Below are 16,852 nucleotides of genomic sequence, written 5' to 3' on the forward strand. Positions count from 1 at the left end.
AAACACTGGTTAACCGATGTCAAAAGTTGCTTATACCCTTAGTTTTTTAAAATACATTCTCCTCTCTTCTTAGGATTCATCTAATGCAAAAAAACGGATTTTCATGTCTCCCTACCCAAACTTTGATTTTCTGTAACCATCTTGTGCTTATTGAAACACCCAAATCTCTATTTAAACATGAGATTTTGAAAGCAATAGGTGGTTAGCATTCATCCCATCCCTCAACAACAAAGAACGTGCTGAGATGTTGATGCCACGATTTCATTTACTGTTTTTTAGTCAAGATTTTAGGGTTCACAGAGAAAGATGGAGGGGAAATGATGCATTCGTATTAATACTTTTAAGGCTTATAACTAATTTAAATGAAGGGGAACAAAAGTGAAAAAATAAACTGAAATACTAGAGCAAGTGTTTTGCTTGAGTGAGTTTTTTTAGTGGATGTTGAGAGAGAGCACTCGGCAGTTCAGGCATTAGAGAGATCCGAGCAGGAGACATTCGTTTAGGCAGAGAGGGGTGGGCATATTGTTGTCAGAGATAAATGGTTTAAGTATCTTTTGACATCAGATGGCCAGTGTTTGACCATGGTTGAGGCCTTAGGGTTAGATTAGGTGGGTGTTTGAGAATTAATTTCTAAACCTTGGCGCCATTTGAAAATTTGCAAACGTTGAGCAGTATTTCTAAATAGCTCAAAAGTTGAGGGGTGTATTTTGTAAATTCTAAAAAACAAAAAGGTTTAATGATACTCATAACGACACTCTAATTGCTTTTGGAAACTCATATATATATATATATATATATATATATATATATATATATATATATATATATATATATATAAGTGGTAGCTGCCTGAGAACATACGTGCCTGACCGAAATGGAAACACGTTGACACTGAGCCTGCACCCATGTTAAAAAGGACCTTTAGAAGTGCTTTTGAAAGGCCGCTAAAGGTCCCAGCAAAAATTTGACCTTTTAACAGCGCTTTTTCCGCTAAAGGGTCTTTTTAACACTGCAGAGCGCCGAGGGTTTATCACGCACACGTGATGGATGCTCCGCGTTCATTTCAGGCACATATGTGGTCAGGCAGCTACAACTCACTATATATATATATATATATAACCGACGAAGACATAGATGACACTGGCTTTTGAGCATAATGTCAATATTGGCCGCAAATTAGAAAATACAACAAATCTGGCCAATCGATATTTTAACAGTTTTGCTTTTTTATCGCTTGAAAAATTAGTCACCCACTTTCTTTAAGTCGTCGTCCTGAAAAATAAAGCCTTATGTAAGTTGTCACATGAAAAATCAGGCGTTCGTATGAAAAAAACAGGCGTCATATAAGTTATCGCCTAAAAAAGACATGCCATGACAAAGGTTAAAACTGTAAAAAAATAATGTAAAATTGGCCATGTTTATCATAATTTTGCAGTAAGTTGCCCATTTTTAGTGAAATTCACACATGGTAACTGTATCGTCTATAAATAACAAGAAAAAAAATTACTTGTTAAACTGCCAACAATATCCTAAAACCTAGTCGGTACAAAAAAATATAGGCTAGAAAAACACTTGTTTCACGATGTCACTATTTGAAAGAAAACCTTTACAATTTTTTACCATAATTGCTGATTTTTAAAAAATTTCACTTAAATACTCCATTTATATGCGCTGCATTATAGAAATTTGCCATTTTCTATGAATTTGTCATTAGAATTGTTAGAAAAGGCTAGGACTCATGGAAAATTATTACCTTCTGAGATAGGTAAAAAATCTTTAGAAAATGACCGTAATGTACAGTAAATTTGATGCATTTTCTAAAACGTCCTACAAATTTTAAAATCCATCAAATGTTCAATTTCGCAGGTTTCCTACTTTTTAGGACTGTTTTATCCTTAGAACGTGCGGATCTCCTGAGTTTTGTGCATTATGTTGCGAAACTATCCCGATCCCGCTAAATATCACTAAAAATGAATTTTGTATGATATTTATTCGAAAATCATGAATTTCACACACTGCACCCATGAAATTTGCTCCTCCTCCTCACATTCGCAAAAATCCCCATGATTTTCGCATCTATATTATGTTAATCACTACAACTCTTGTGAAAATCCCTTACGTGCGAAATTCTTCAAGATTTTTGCATGTGAGTTGCAAAAGTCAACTTTCAATGCAAAATTCATGAAATTTCGCATGATATCGACTTTAAGAGATGCGGGGTTTTGTTTTAGCATTCAAATTTCATTGTATATATAGGCGATTAGGGTGCAAATTTTGTCAAGAGTTTCGCGTTGGTAGTTGAGAAAGTCCACTACATGAGAATTTCCTTATTATGCATACATACATACAGAACAACATGTGAATTTCCTCATTATGTGCAAATTTTTGCATAAGATTACGGGTTGTACATTTTTCTGAAAATATGGTGCAGAACTACATATTGCAACATTTGTTGTCCAAATCAAAAGTTACTATTCCTTTTACTATTGACCAAATCATTTGCATGCATTCCAAATCAAAGGAACAGTTTTTAAGAGAAAAGAACATACATGATATATTTGTTGTAAACTTATGTATATCCATACCACTTCTTTTATTGATGAAAATGTTTCCATAAAAGCTACAAAAGCCATTACTAATACTTTTTGCAGACATACAAATGAACTACTATTCTTTGTCTCACTTTCTTCATCTTTGCAAGTTACCACAAAATCTTCAAGAGAGATCCGAGAATCTCCAAGTGCAATTCCTAGTAAGCAAAACAAGCATAAATATATTATCTTCAGATCACCAAGCTCTAACAAAATGATTGCATTATTGTAAATGGTGGTAAGCATGTATAAGCCAAATTATAATACTAAAACTCCTATGAAAGTTGGCATTGTAAACATGCAATTCAACCAAGAGAATATGAGGGGAACAAAAATAACAAAGTCAAGAATAGGTACATGTATGGATTAAAAAAACAACAAAAATGAAGTAATTACCTATTCATTTTCTCAGGAATATATTACACAATAATGGTCTTCCAGTCAGTGTAAACGTCATAGTCAAACCACCCTGCAAAAAAATAAACCCGCAATATAACATTTAAACTAATGAGTACTTGAGAAAAATTAACACTCCAAATGAATAGGTAATGTTATCATACACTATCTACAACGTTTTGATCAACAAGCTTTGTAGACCACGTGAAATTGTACAACATAAACACATTTGCACTCATATTCATTACCCAATGGAAATTGCCCAAGGAATCAATATCTGCAACATAAATGAAAGTTTAAGGTCATTGTGTAGTTGAAAATTTATGTTCTATAAACGTAAACGTTAAGCATACATTATCACATTCATAGAATGGATACAAAAATTGGTTGGTCTCCAAGCAATTGCGAGCCCCTTCTTGATGTTTTGACAATTGGATCATTTGCTGAAAATTCTAATGTTTGTCAATTGGTTTCTATTAAATGGTAGAAAAATTATAGAAACAGTGCTTTCGAGACTCATAGAGTAATACAGAATACAGTAAAAGGTTTTCAACACTTTGCGTCCTACTTGCTCTTGTTGTATTTGGTATTTTTGAAGTCTCTCTATGAATCTTTCTAGGTATTGCATTATCAAAATAAGTAATACATTAATGTTAGATTTAAATGAGTTTACATATAAACATAATAAACAAACAACTAAACAACATGTGATATACTCACTTCACTGACCAACAATGTTTCTTTTTCAAATATAAGAAATTCACTATATTTTGGCTATTGCATACTTGCTTCATTAGCATCGCCTTGGTTTCATCATAAATTCAAATTAAATATCAACACATACATGCAAGTATCATCTATACACACATAACTTGAGACGTTAATAATTATACCCCAGCTGCCTTAATTGTCCTTTCATGGGGGTGGTGTTGGGGCTGGTGAACTACAATTGTTGACCTTTCTTGTGTTATTTTATATGTAGCAGACATCGCGAGATACCTAAGATATACATGGCAGACATAAGACATTGGAGCAGTTCATTGAAAAATAATATACAACTAACAAAGAAGCAATTCATTAAAAACCAATAGCTAAATACTTTATCAATGCATAGAATACTCATACATACTTTTATTAGTATTTTCGCCTATTGTGGATAACCTCATCACATACATTGCACTTGTAAGGCATAAAATCCTTGTTTTTTTTATCCATCTCTTAACCTTAGGTCGCCATGCTTTACCTCTCACATTTAGTGAATATATAGAAATAAGGGTCGTTGGAGCAATGTGTGGGACATTATTCACCATCAGAAAGAATGAATATGTACTATATGCAGCTCGATATGATCAACTATGAAGAACTTATTGTAGTACTCCTCTGGTAGCTTGTCCCAGTATAAAATGCATGAGATTATATGTGAGCATAGAATCCTGCTAACCTGCCACTCTTCACAAGATTATGTCTACTTCTCAAGGTCAACACAACAGTCATGAGATAGGTCGCGGGCTTCGTACCGATGTCAAAGATAATACACTACTTTCACATGTAGTAGTTGTGTCTTTCTCTTAAGAACATCTAGCATCTCTTTTACCTCAAACACAACAATGCCTGTCATCTTCTCCCTGCTAATCTTTTTTTCCTCAAAAAGTTTCATCAGCATGAGATGAAGCCTCTCAATAAGAGGCACTAGGGCTTCTCACATATGAAAAAAATTCATTAATTGAAGCTCTTTGTTATATTAGAGGTTAAGCACCCGTAGCTTCTTGCTGAAAAGTGGTTGTTAGCCCAATATTTCTTGACCACATCCTCAGTCACATACTTGTATGCGACTTTATCTTGCTCCCAGATCTTAAAGATAAAATAAGTGCATTGTTCTCTCGTAGCTGCACTCCACCAGAGTGCACTGAATGGTGAATTAAATTTCTTAGAAAAGTTTGTTGTCAAGTGCTTTATACAAAATCCAACATCACATCTAGAACATATGTGGGGGACAGGATACTTTAGTCCTTTATGTCTATCTGAGACAACTATCAACAATACTTTTTTTTATTTATCATCATCATAGTGTGATAATTGTTTCTTTAAAATTATAAAAAACCAAGCCCAAGAATCCTTTGACTCCTTAGAGTAATAACCTCAACCGATTTGCCTTTGTGGATGATTCCGTACTAGATTTAATACTAGGAATCTAACATACACTCGTGCTTGTGCTCAAGCGGGCCGTCCAGTATTTAGAATGGTTGAAATATGGTCATAGATCAACTCATTGACACATTACTCTCGAGAATCATACAAAACTTTGTAACGAACAAAAAGTTTAATTTTTTCTCAAAATTTTGGGTTTGGAAAAGTTTTTAAAAGGTTAGACTTTTTAGGGATGTTACACCATCGAATGGATTTGAGTCCTTATCACATTGGTTTACAAATTCGAATCTCTCTCCCTAGATCCAAACTTGTTTAAACTTCGAGATCCACTGGATCCTAAGTGTTCTAATTGTTTATTTTGAATTGGATTTTCATGGGGGTCGATGCTTGTGGATCTCCCATCGATATCCAAATCCAAAAGATATTTAAAAAGCTTCCAAATCTTAAATACTTGATAAAAAAAAAACTCATTGATACTTAACTATTAATTAATTAGTCAGAAAAATCTAAAAAACTTGTGGACTTTACATCATACTCATCTTAAAAGAATTTTGTCCTAGAAATTATAATTGTAAGGACTGCTAAAAAAGGTCAGGGTATTTTTCCTTCATACTGGATTCTGGTTCTCAAGTACATTCCTTAATTTCATGATGTTCCTACCATACTTTGACCAGAGGAATGGTTTTCATTCTCAACACTTGATCTCATCGGTCTATAATTTTCAGTGGTCTTTCTTCTATAGTCAGGTCTTCTCGAATGATCACATCCTTATATTGGATGATGTGTGACTGATCACGAATATATTTTCTCAACATAGAGACATGAAAGATATTGTGTATTTATGCATATTGAGGAGGTAGCGCCACATGGTAAGTTGTCTCACTGATCTGATCTAGGATTTCAAACAGTCCAATGAATTAGAGACTTAGTTTTTCCTTCTTCCCGAATAAAAAAATACTCTGCGTCGGAGATACTTTGACAAACACCCTATTTTCTATCGACTAAGTGAGTTCTTTATGCCATTGATCAACATAACTTTTTTATCAGCTTGGAGCAGTATATAATCTTTTTCAAATCATTTGAATTTGCTAAGTGTAGTGCTGCAATACAATTGGCGAGTCCACTGTTCGCTCGCCAACTTCATCCTAATACACTGGGAATCAACAAGGTCTCCTGTGCAATGAATCATACGGAGCCATCCAGATACTAGCATGATAGCTATTGTTGTATGTGAATTCAGTGAGTATCACATGTGCATCCCAATCGCCTTTTCAGTATATCATATATGCATGTAGCATATCCTCTAAAGTATGTATAGTTCATTTTGATTGTCCATCGGTTTGAGGATAGAAAGCCATACTAAATTTTAACTTCATACCCAAAACTTATTGCAATTATTTTCAAAACCGAGAAGTGAAACGAGGGTCACGATAAAAAAAGATTGAGATCGGTACTTCATGTAGCCTAACAATCTCTCTGACATATAAGTCTGCCAGACTTTCCAACAATTGATTGATACAGATTGGTAGGAAATGTGTAGATTTGATGAGTCTGTCAACAATCACCCAAATTGCATCATTATGCTTTCGGATTTTTATTAAACCCACTATGAAGTTTATGATAATATCTTCTCAATTTCATTGCGGGATTTTTGTCTATTGTATCATTCTGCCAGGCCTTTGATATTCAATCTTGATATGTTCAGGTCAAGTACTTGGAGACATAAGTTGCTCCTTCTTGTTTCATACCGTTCCACCAGTACCTTTGTTGAAGGTCTTTGAATATTTTTGTGCCTCCAAGATGAATAGTATACTTGGTTTTATGAGCTTCGTCAAATATTTCTTCCTTCAACTTAGAGTCATTTGGTACCTAAAGTCAATTTTTCAACCAAATGCTTTCATCCTCATCTTTTCATACAAAGGATCATCTTTCTGCCCTACCATAATCCTGGCAAGGATCTTAGGTTAGATTGTCAAACTAGATAACTGGATAATTTATTTTGCAAATTATTGGATGAATGCTAACATGAAATCTTGCACATATGCAGACATAAATCTCTTGCTTATTTTGCAAATTATCAGATGCATGCGAACAAAAAATCTTGTACACATGCAGAGGTGAATCTCTTATTTATTTTACAAATTATCGAATGCATGCGAACATAAATTCTTGCACGCATGCAGATGTAAGTCGTCATACAAAATATGTGCTTGTAAGTTGAAGTACGAATAAGTTTTTGAAAAGAAATAAATTAAAGCACATGTACACACATTAAAGTTTGTGTACCTAAGTAAATTACGTGTAATCTAAATAAAGCAAGCATATACAAAACTACATACGTAAATGAATTCCCACATAAACTAAATAAAGCAGTGTTTGCATAAATGCCATTGTAAATAAATGTGTGTGTAAATTAAATAAAGCAAGTGTACGCAAAACTGTGTGCATAAATGAATTATATATATATATATATATATATATATATATATATATATATATATATATATATTTGATGTAATTAAAAATACATATATCAAGACCATACAAATACGATCATCGCGTGTATTTTCCCTACTTTGGAGTACGTGGAATTCTTTGGACATATCTAAGCATAGGTGGTGGCTTACCTGTGCCTCGGTATCTATGTCGAAGGTACAAGAATGCTTGGATGTAGCACTCAAGCGAGGTTTGTGAAATGAGGTAGCAAATTGTGGCAAGAAGAGACAGTTAGTGGAATAAGAACCAACATGATGGTACTTGGCTTGGGCCGAGCTGCAGTTTGATGAAAGCGACGACAAAACTGGTGATGGAATATTTTTTCCTAGCGATGACCACAATGACACTATTGTCGAACCCGAACTGAGCTCGAGTCGATAGAACTGAGCTGGGCTTAGTTAGGCTTAACAGAGTTGGATTTGGCTTGGTTGAGACGAGCCGAGCTTGATTTGGCTAACCTGAGTTTGGCTTGGTTTAGGAACGAACCGAGCTAGCTCGGTTGGGTTGAGTCGAGCTGGGGTCGGCTTGGCTGAGCCAAGCCAAGCTTTAAACTGAGCTGGCTCAATTGAAAATGGAACCGAGTTGGGCTCAGCTTGGCTTAGTTGAGCTAAGCTTAACTAAGATTTGAACCAATCTGAGCTCGATTAGAATTGAACTGAGCCAAGCTCAGCTTGATATAAACTGAGCTGGGATTGACTTGGCTGAGCTGAGATGACTCGGTTGGAAATGGAACCGAGTTGGGATTAGCTTGTCTGAGTTGAGCCAAGCTCAGTGGGGTATGAACCGAGCCAGGCTTGGTGGGATTTGAACCGAGCAAAGCTCAGTTAGAATTGAACCGATCTCGACTTGAGTTGAATTGAGTCAGGCTCTGTTAAATCTGAACCAAGCTTGACTCAGTTGAGCCGATCACAAGTCAGACTTTAATCGAGTGACACAGGGGGTGAGGCATGGAGCAACTCCTGGTTTGCTGGAAAAGCACAAAGGAATAAAGAAGCGGGGGAGGTGGTGCAACCTGACACCGAGGTGGTGCAACCCGACACCGAGGTGGCGCTAGGGCATCAACCAAGGTATAGGAAAGGAGAAGAAGAAGATGGTTGGGGAGGCAGGGGGGCCTCAACATGTCTTTTCTGGTAGAAAATGCAAAGGGGAGAGAGGAAGGGCAAGAGGGTATCTGGCCACCTGTTGCACAACAGGTGGTGGTGATGGCAGCTAGGCACCAGAAAATAGGGGGAAAGAAGGAAGAAGTGGAGAATTTGGGGCGAGGGGGGTGGGAGGGGGAGGAGGTCTGACCTGCACAAAATAGCGAGGGATAGTGAAATGTTCTCGAGAGGAGTGAGCTCAATACATAAATGTGCTTGAAATAGTTGCACATTATCCACAAGATTCTCATCATTTCATTCATCAACTGCTTCATATACATAGCTTATGACTGCATGTTGCACATCACATTTGACTGCTTCTTGTGTAACTTTTCAACCAACAACTTCTTGTTTAACTTTGTAAACAACCCCTTCTCGATTAGCTTTACTAGCACCTATAGCTTTACTAGCAACTACGTAAACATCACCACTATATAACATTCATTCTATATCATTATCGTCCAAAACATGTATCCATATATATAAGTCATCTACTTGTTGAGAACACTTATACTTGAGGATCATTGACTCTTTCACATATATGGTTTTACGATACATCAATGCTATAAATTCATTATAGCTACCATTTTTAGATACCAATATAAATCTTCAATTAAGTTGATCAGTGCTACAATAACATAACCTTACTCTTTCAGAAGCCATCAAAACTGTCTACACCAACAACAAAAGTATTGGATAAATGAACAGGTAGGGGTTTGCCTAACCCTAGCTTGACTATAATATATATATATATATATAAAACCCATAAACATAAGAACTTCTAAACAGTAAATTTGGTGCCAAATACTAAATAAAACATCCACAATAGAGAAAGATGCATAATACATCCACAACAACCAAAAAATAAAAAGAAATACATCCACAATAACAAACAAACAAACAAAAACACTACAAGGATATTAACGGCTCATGTCTATAGAAAAAGAAAATATTTTGCCAATAATGATAATCGTCAGAATGGAGCAAAAAAACTAGCCAGAGAAGTCGATGGGAGTCAAATTGGAGCAAAAAAACTTTCACAGGAATCATCACAATGATAGAGGCCAAAAGGATTAGGGTTTTAGAGGGAAAAGGGTTACCACTTTTTCCACAATCACCTATATATATACAAAGAAATTCGGAAGGTAAAACAAAATCTTGCATATCTTAAAGTGACAATCATGAGAAATTCCTTGAATTCTATAAACTTTTCATGAATTTCGCATAGAAAGTCGACTTTTGCAACTACCAACAAAAACTCTTGATGAAATTCGCAACCCAATCGCCTATATATACAACAAAATTCACATGGTAAAGTGGAATCTCGTATCTCTTAAAGTCGATATAGTGCAAAATTCTATGAATTTTGCAACTTTTCATGAATTTGCTTCAAAAGTTGACTTTCACAAATATCACATGCTATGTAAGGGATTTTCGCAAGAGTTGTAGCGATTATTGTAACATAGCTGCAAAAATCATGAGGGATTTTGTGAAAGTTAGGAGGAGGAGCAAATTTCACAGGGGTAGTGTGTAAAATTAATGATTTTCACATAAATATCATGAAAATTCAATTTTAGTGATATTTAGTAGGATTGAGAGAGTGTTGTAACGTAATGCATGAAACTTGGGAGATCCACACGTTCTAAAGGTAAAACAGTCATAAAAAAAAGTAGGAAACCTACAAAATTGGACATGTGGCAGATTTTGAAAATGGCAGGGCATTTCAGAAAATGCATCAAATTTATCGTACAGTACAGTCATTTTTTGAAAACCTTCTTTTTTTTGTTTTCTTTTATATCAATTATTCATTTTTTTTTTATTTTCTTATGCTAAGTCACTTTTTTTTTTAGAAAGAAAAACAAATACAAGGGTTTAAATATACTAATGCCTTGTTTGGATAATAAGGGGCAAAACTTAAGTTACGTAAGTTGTTTCTTTTTACCTTTTTTGTTTCACCAGTTGTTTAGATGGACCGAGTTCTTGTATCAAGTGCATGTTAGGCATGGTTAAACTCATAATTGGTTATGAACTAATGACCAAGTAGATTTTGTCTTGGCCTTCAAACATGACCATTAGTTGAATCTTGGTCTAGGTTTAGATATTTGAGTTCAAATTACTTTAATGGATGTTCCTATAACTATGAATTTATCTAGGAATATCTACTAATATCTAGAAAAAACTGGAAACTAAAAAGAAATGTGAGAAGTAATCATGAGAATATTTATGAATCTCATGTTGAATATGAGAATGTTCAGATATAATATAGCAAATGAGGTAAGAAGTTTCACATATAAGAGGATGTTTGTGAATCTTCTAGAGAAAGTTAGGAGGATGTTTACAAATGTGTGAGGACATTTGCATGCAGAGGTAAGGACATTCACATCGTAATTATATTTGTTTTGCATTAACACGAGTTCTGCATATAACACTTGCGAATATGGGACTTTAGTGAATGTACATCAAGACCTTATGCAATTTTAGTTAAAAGAGGATTGCATGATATTTACGCGAAGGTAATGAGGTCTATAAATGTGTGATGTGAACCTATTGAACTCGAATCAGACAACATACAAAGGTAAGGACGTTCACAATACCTGCTTGCGGATGTCAGGACACATTTGCAGATGTACATTATGAGAATTTAGTTAAAGGAGGTTCATACAATATCTACACAAAGGTCGTGAGATCCACAAATGTGGGACACATACTTGCTGAGCTCGAATTAGAAAACATGCAAAGATTGCATACATTCATAAAAACGATTTGTGAAAGTCGTACTATATTTATGGGCGTACACAACAAGTTTTTACAAGGCAACAATAAGTTTAAAAGCATGTTTAAACTAAACGAACCATATAAATCATGTACGTAGGTCTTGATTTAAGAAAAAAATTATGAAAAATGTAACGAACTAGTTACTACTAGATAATATTGTAAAGTGGAGTGTAGCCAGTGTTAACGCTTTAGCATAAAAATACGATATGGTATACTAGGAAAATATTGGATACCCTTGATAGTGTGATAGTATCTAGCAAAATAGGCGAGTTGACTTAATTTGACACCAGAGACACGTTAAGGATGGTCCATTTACCAAGAATCACACATTGGATAAAGTGGTACTGATATAAAGCCATGACTTTTTTAATCATGAAATTGTATTGCTGACCATTGAATTTTGCAGCTTGTAAAAAATCTGCTTATAAAATGCAATTGGATAACCTACAACATGTTAACTAAGCAAACCATATAGATCATATGTGTAGTGCTTGATTTGCAACATGACCGATGTCTAGCATAGGCCCTAGCATTGAGGGTTTTAGCCTTGGAGTTTTACACCCTTAGTTGGGAGATTTACTTAATTGGACCGATGACTGTAGGTATGGCAGGCTGATCCAGTGCGACTAAGTCTTCAAACCAAGATGCAGTTCTTTCGGTGATAAATAAAAAAAACATGAACAACAATACCCAGAATTAACCTTGTTAGATTAGATTTGATCTCTTATATTTGTCACATCCCAAAAATATAGATAATTTTTCTGCAAATAAAAATAAATAAATGATGGCACAAACAAAAAAAACTTGTTTTTGTTTTCATTTTAAAATTTTCTTATGAACAAGCCTTTTTTTCGCCAAACTTCCTCTGCATCAACTTTAATGTGTTTTTTTTTAAATTGGACTTTATACAGCATACATTGCCCACCCCATTGCAAAATTGGCAAAAGACACGAGTATTTTAAAGATCAGACCCAATCTATTAGCAAACTAGTGTGCGTCTCAGTGTGTGTTTGTGAGATAAATCCTAAGATCACCACATCCACACATGCAATTGAGGAAGAGAGCTTGCATTACCTTCCCTCTCTCTCTCCCCACATGCACATAACATGTGAACACCCTTACCAAGAAAAACTACATCAAAAGTTTTTGCAAGTGGCGGTGCGCAGGACAAGCGAAGCAGGTTATATGTTCCCCCCCGGAACAGGCAGATGCTCGTTCTCGGGTCTGAATGAGCACCACATATATAAGCACATGGAGCTCATTTCCCTGTGTGTGTCTGCATCACTTAGCATCAAAGTCCGGTGCATTTGCAAAGACTAAAATATCCTTTCCCGCCATTAGCACCATGAAACGACGTTTCGAGTAATGTACCAAAATCTCCTCCAGCCAGGAAATGGAGGATAACCTTTTGTTTTTGCCCTAAGCAACACCTCTGCTTGAAGAGTCTCAACCTCGAAATATGTCGCCCTCTCCATTCCGGATCACCGTTACACCTCTGGAGGAGCACTCTTTGTGTCGTCTGCTACCATGAGAGCACCCTTTATCGTCGTCTGTTACCGAAGCACATTTTACCGTCGTCTGCTGCCGGACCACCTTTTACCGTCGTCTGTTGTCGGACCACCCTTTGTCGTGCAGCTGAGGATCTATCAGATATTAAATAAAAAGCGCAGATTCAAAAGTCTGTTTTTAAAATGCGGGATAATTCTAAGGAATGGGACTCGCCTGTCGGTACGAGGCTCAACCGTTCCTGGTGCTTTTACCTGGGGTAATCGAACCAAGGATCAAAAGCGTGCTTAGCTTTGCTCAACTTGTCTAAATCGTGTTCTATTTCCTAAATGCACAAAGAATTAGGCATGTGCTATGAATTTTCTGAAAATGCATATTGAAAACATGATATATGCTTCTGAGATTTGAAATACTTGGAAAATTCTTGGAAAAGATAACGCTTTGAAAATCGTGAGCCTTGTTGAGAGAACATTTTTGAAGAAATGCAAGTGCTTTGTAAAAATTGATTTTCGAGAAATTTCAAATAGCTTTGGAAAAACTTGATTTCTCTGAATTCAAACTTTGAAATTGAAGATATTATGACTTGGAATATCGTGATTTGAAGTTGAGAAATACCACTTTAAAGCTCAGAGTTTTGAGAAAATCAATTTCTGAGTAAGACTTAGAAATTTTTGAGAAAATCGATTTCTCTGAATTAGAATTGGAATTTTCAAATTGAATGAAATGAATGAATATGAATTTGAAAGATATTGTTTTGAAGAATTGAGAAAATCTTTTTGTATTTTTGAGAAATGCAGTGCATTTTGAAGTTAGCCTAAGAGTGTAGGCTGAATGTGGCTAATATGAAGATCACAAATCTGGGTCTCATTTGTATTCTGACTATGGCCTTGAATACGAATTCCATCGAGTTTGTCAACTTCCTAAGAGCTTGTGCATGTGCCATTCATGTAGACCATGGTGGATTTGTAAAGAATATGCATGAATTATACATTCATCAGATATTAAAATTTGCAGAATTAAACTATATGCAATGCTCCCTATTCTAAGCAGAAAATGTAAATCTTATTCCAAATATTACATTTAATATTTACATTGAATTGAATAAAGAAAAATAAAGAAAAATCTTCTTCTTGAATGTTCCTACAAAACTAGAAAACAAGTTAACACAAAAATGTAGGTTTATCTGAATTTATCTGAAAATATTAGGAAATTATCAGATATTATCCAAATGTAAACTTAATTCATACTTCCCTGATATAAACATAAATGATGAAATTGAATTAGAAATATAAAAATGAGCTTTAAAAATTCAAAATTGGGGTCCAAATGACCGAAATTCCCCTGATCGCAAGACTATGGTCTTGAAACGAGGGTTTTTCAGAAAGATATTTTATAAAATGCAAAATTTAAAATTCAAAAGAGAATAAATCAAACACAAGATGATATGATATGATTGAAAATATGAAAATCAAAGTTTGGAATTTCGAAATTGATGTCAAATGACCAAAATGTCTCTGATAGCAAGACTATGGCCTTAAAATCAGGGGTTTTAAAAAATATTTTGCTAAAAACTTTGGATTTGGGGTTTAAAAAAATCACATAGCAGCTAAATCGAACATGAGGTGTACTAGCATGATTCTAAACATGACAAAACCCTAAAAACATGAAATTATACCCAAAAATCAGAAATATCATGAAAATCATGATTTTGGCAGTGTTTCAGGATCCTACGGGTAACCTATTTTGCAATTTAACTCATCCAAGCAGCAAATGATATCTAAAATCAGTAAAAATCAACATATGAACTTCTTATAACCCTAAACTTAGATTGGAATCATAAAAAGATATTTTTGACATTATCTCAATTCAAAAATTGCATTAAAACCTTAAAATATGCTATTTTTACCTATGGGCACGTACCCGTTTTCGTGTCAGACCCAAATCAGGAGTCAATTTACCATGAAAATTCATAAAATTTTACAGAGCCATAATAGACAAGAAAAACAAAGAATCTCTTTTTTACAAATCAGAAAAATCGCCTCCGGTTGGAGAGATATCGTTCTAGCAATCTATACTTGAATATAACAAATATAAAATTGATCAAAACAGACACTTCTGGTTGCAAATATAAGGAAAAATAGCCAACTTCATCAAACAATTTTGAGATTTTGGCAATGAATATCAGATAGATAGATAAACAATTTTTTTTTTACGGAACATTGATCAGATCTTCGGTTAGGGAGATACAATCAACACAAGTTAAATTAAGGTTTGAAATAAACATAACGAGTTCTAAAAAGTTGATCTGACTCTCTGACAGAGGAAAAAATATCAAGACATGACATAAAATTATAAAAGCTTTACAGTAAATAATAAACTTTAATACAAAGCTACTGCAATTTACAAATTCTGAATCAGATCTCAGATGATAAAAATAACGCAACTATAAGTTGTACTTGAATATGAGCAATGATTTTTACCAACAGGAATCATGATTCGACTTTATATTTTTCTAACAGAGTTCCCGAATTCCAAAACCTCTGATTTTTTTACATGGACTCACTGACACGTTCGTGGACCACATATAAAAAAATCAAAAATTTCTAACAAAGGTTTAAATATTAAACAATATGATTTCTACAGATCTAAAATCAAAATACACGAAAATCTAAGAAAACCCTAAAAAAACATGATTTAACAATGAAAAACAATAAAAAATACCTAAACAGCAAAAAAAAAATTAATTTAATGCTGAAACACATGAAATAAACATTAATATGACAAAAAATAAAAAAATATATGGAATCTAGGATGGAAGTTGATTTTACCTTTGAAAGGATGGATTTAGCCCATTTAACGGGTAAATCACATCTTTTGTCGGTTAAGAACATAGAAGACGTACCTCTCATCGATTCTAATGGATTAGAATCCTGAAAATCACCCTCAAACTGAGTTAGATCATCTTCTTGGGTCATCTTTGAGGTTCTTGGATAGATTCCATGGTTAAATCCATGAACTCAAGGGGCGATAATGGCTAAATCCATGATAAAAAGCACAAAAAATTATTAAAACATGAAAGAAAATATAAAAATCTTACCTTGGGTGACTGCAACTTAAATGGAGGAAGGAGAGGTGCTAGAAAGAGGAAAGAGGCCACAAAAATTTGAGAGAGAAAAGAGCCTTCAAAAGCCTCTTGAAGTCCCCTTTTTATAGGTTTTCAAAAAGTAACTTAATTAGGGTTAATTAAGAGGTTTCCTTTTTTTTTGAGAACTCTTTCTAATAAATCCACTAAGGAGCAAAACTTTTTCTAGAGGCTTTTAACCTAAATGGACTCTAACTAAACCCTAATTAACACCTAATCAAACACTAGAAAGTCCAAATGTGGCACCACCTAGTGTGAGCACACGTTTGTTTTTTAAAACTTGAATTTAAAACCTTTAAAAACCAATAGTTAAAAACCAAAGTAAAGATGATTTTTTTAAAATCAACTTTGACTCTTATAAACCCCTAATCTAACTAGGACACTGACTAACCCTAGTCTAACCCTGACCTTATCAGATGTGGCACCACCCAGAGTGCCCCCCCCTTGAATTTTTAAAAAACGATTTTAAAACTTGCAAATGAGAGGTTTTTCAAAAGATATTTAAAAGTAGATTTTGAGATTAAAAGTTTTGAAATGGTACAGAGTCCTGACTGGGTCAGAAATCCTCTGGATATGGCGCCAACTGAGTGGGCCCCATATCAGGGTTTTGAAAGTCTTGAAATAAAGACTGAAAATGGCTTTGAAAATGAATTAAAATC

The sequence above is a fragment of the Nuphar pumila genome, chromosome 17 (genome assembly GCF_984573655.1).
Source record: "Nuphar pumila chromosome 17, dmNupPumi1.hap1.1, whole genome shotgun sequence".
Lineage (NCBI taxonomy): Eukaryota > Viridiplantae > Streptophyta > Magnoliopsida > Nymphaeales > Nymphaeaceae > Nuphar > Nuphar pumila.